The sequence below is a fragment of the Myotis lucifugus genome, unplaced genomic scaffold (genome assembly GCF_000147115.1).
Source record: "Myotis lucifugus unplaced genomic scaffold, Myoluc2.0 scaffold_52, whole genome shotgun sequence".
NCBI classification, from domain to species: Eukaryota; Metazoa; Chordata; class Mammalia; order Chiroptera; family Vespertilionidae; genus Myotis; species Myotis lucifugus.
Genome location: NW_005871100.1, coordinates 6,323,731 through 6,326,816, shown reverse-complemented (window position 1 = coordinate 6,326,816; position 3,086 = coordinate 6,323,731). Strand labels below are relative to the sequence as shown.

Sequence of the window (3,086 nt, the reverse complement as noted above, 5' to 3'; positions counted from 1 at the left end):
TGCCCAGTCGACTCGCAGAGGGCGCCGGCCCCTTCCACCCCCCACACGCCGAGGCAGCGGCACCCGGGTCACCCCGCAGTCTGGACCGCTCCTCGCCGGGAAGAAAGGCTCCAGTCCCGCGCGCTCAAGGCTGCCGCCGCCCGGGCAGCAGCAGGAGGGGGCGCCCAACTTAGGGGCGAGCAGCCGCCGACCGCAGCCCCTCACCCGGGCCCGCCGCTCGCGGCCCGCGACGCCCCCCCGCGCCCAGCAGGGTCCTGCGCCCACCCGCGACGCCTCGCGCGGGAGCCGTTACCTCCAACGAAGCCGCCGCCCAAGAGACAAAGTCCCCGTCCCCTCCCCGCCGCCGCCTCGCCCGGCTCCTCCCTGACAAAAAAGTTATCGGTCGTCGGCCGCCTTGGGGGCCCGCCGTGGGTCGTTCGACCGGACTCACCAGAGCGGCTCCCAGACCTCCACTCCCAGAACTTCACTCGTCTGGCTCGAAGCGACAGCGAAGGCGTCGGCTCTTCCTTTTCCCGGGCAGTAGCAGCACCTGCCCCCCTTCTTCCTAGCAAAACGGGTCCCGACGAGCCATCTTCCCCCTCTGCTCACTGACTGACAACCCAGCTCCGAGAGCCGCCACTGCCGCCAGCTACTCTGACGGGCAAGACTAGGGACCCGTCCCCAGGCAACCAACCACCACCGCCCCACTCCAGTTCGGCCTATGGCCGTCGCCCGGGGCGGGACCAGAACAACTTCTCCACCAATGAGGATCTTCCTCTGCTAGGTCTGGGGCGGAGCCGTGAGGTGGGAGGGAGAGCTACTTCGGTGGGCGTGGTCTCCGCAGTGGGCGTGGTCGGAGCGCCCAAGTGGAGATGATTGACTGTCAGATTTGCGACAAAGAGTGATCCGTGAAGGTCTCTAGGCGCTGAGCCGTTAGGATTTATGGCCCGCTCAGAAGAAAGTAAGCCTTTCGGAGTGACGTTAACCATAATCACAGAAGAGGAACTAACTGATATTTTAATTTCTTGATCAGAAGGACTTACTTTCCAGTAATTGGAGACACAAGAATTTATCAAAATTTTACTAAATTCTAAGCCAAAAAAAAGTACGTTTTTATAAAATGGTAATAAAAACTTTGCCCACTTAGCCTGGAAAAAAGTCAAATACAATTTCCCAATTTTCTTTCCATGGACTCCCCCCCACCCCCCACCCCTCCATCTTCCTACTTGCCTACTCTTCTAGACACACATTATTTTGTGAAACGATTGGCACCTGAGCACATCTGAGCCAGCTCCTACATACAGTCCCTCTTTTTTTGACCTTGTCAACTCCTCCTACCACATCCCTCTCAAATCCAATCAGAATTAATTAGAAGAAAAATGGACCTTCAACCTGGAAGACAGGAAGTTTTTACCAGAAAGAGGAAAGACTTCTAAAGCAACAAGTAAGCTTTCCAAATATGCCACACACAAATAAGAAAACATATTACTTGATATCAAAAGAGCATTAAGCAAACAATTTTAGGTAATCATTTGGGCGGATCTATAGAACAATCAGATAGGATCTCCCTTCCAAGAGCATAGCCATGATTGTTAGCAAATAATAACAAAATGCAGTGATAAGGGCAACAGAGCTAGGTTCAAAGAGCAAGGAGAACACACAGGAAGAAATTATTGTGTTTAAGGGAACTTCACAAGGAAGGTGATGTTTGAATAGGATCTTAAAAGATAGATAGGAGTTTACCAGGGAATAAAGTCAAAGGGCATTTCAGGAAGAGAAACTGCATGTTCAGAGGCATGGAGTTGTGAAAGGGCTCTGGGTGGTTAGGGAACATTGAAAAATGCGTAGGCTGAAAAGTGAGTCGCAGCCAAAAATTAAGCTAGATCAAAAGGTTGAGATGATGGTAAAAGGCCTCATGAGCTACACTAATGTATTTAGATGAGCATTGTCCAGCAGAGCTTTCTGCAAAGATGGAAATGTTCTATATTTGATAGCCATTATCCACATGTGATTATCAAATACTTGAAATATGGTTTAGCTGAAGAACTCAATTTTTATTTGAATTCTAATAACTCCCATATTGGACAGCTCAGATTTAGACTTCATTCTACAATGGCAATGAGGGACCAACAGAATCTTTTAATCATGTGGACAACACAATCAGGTTTCCTTTAAAGGATGAAAATCCTAAAGCCAGTTTAGAGAGTATCTGTTCTCTTTAAGGGGAATCTTTTTTTTTTAAAATATATTTTATTGAATTTTTACAGAGAAGAAGGGAGAGGGATAGAGAGTTAGAGACATCGATGAGAGAGATCGATCAGCTGCCTCCTGCACAGCCCCCAGTAGGGATGTGCCGGCAACCAAGGTACATGCCCTTGACCGGAATCGAACCTGGGACCCTTGAGTCCACAGGCCGACGCTCTATCCACTGAGCCAAACCGGTTCGGCTTTAAGGGGAATCTTGACAGATCAGGCCAGGGTATTGGTGGAAGATTGGGGTGATAATTTAGATCAGCTGGGCCACAGTCTAGCCAGAGAAAGTGTTTACCCAAAGGATAGGGACAGGAAGATCTAGTGAGTATGTTATACCCTGACATCTTAAAGAACTCAAGTAATCAAAACCAGAGAAATTGAATTCTGCTCTCAAGTCATGGCAGAACAGGGAGTAGGAGAGTGAGGGGCCAAAAAGAAAAAGAAATCCAAACGGTCAGTTAGCTCATAAAACAGGGAGAGAGCAAGAGTGAACAGAGGAAAACAGGGAGAGAGCAAGAGTGAACAGAGGAGTACACACACACACACACACACACACACACACACACACAATCGGTTTTACTGGCCATTATCCATGTGAGCCTCCATGTGTTGGCCATGATTTACTGATTTAAAGAGCCAGAGTCTCCAGTGTCAGGAAGGCCCATTAGGACTAGGGCAAAACTCCAGGAGAGATGAAGGCCTGAACCACACCTGCGGAAGTAAGGATAGGAGGGAGAGGCAAATGTTTATTGACTTTCTGCACACTACAAGGCATTCAGCTTGACCAGAATGCAAAGGAATGCTAGAAGCTTACAGTATACATAGCTGGATAGCAGGTGAAAAGTTAAGCGAAG

At 49.3% G+C, this 3,086-nt stretch overlaps 1 protein-coding gene across 4 annotated transcripts in view; it reads right to left on the bottom strand.

Moving 5' to 3' along the window:
- The window catches only part of FAM126A (family with sequence similarity 126 member A), a 61,613-nt gene extending 60,944 nt beyond the window's left edge, over window positions 1-669 (bottom strand). Inside the window, exon 1 of one of the 4 annotated variants that reach the window (XM_014455914.2) lies at window positions 431-669. The gene's annotated coding sequence lies outside the window, so the exon portion shown is untranslated. The remainder of the gene's footprint in view (window positions 1-430) is intronic. The other 3 variants (XM_023753856.1, XM_006088809.3, XM_014455915.2) reach the window with 3 other exon arrangements.
- Window positions 670-3,086: the final 2,417 nt, after the last annotated feature.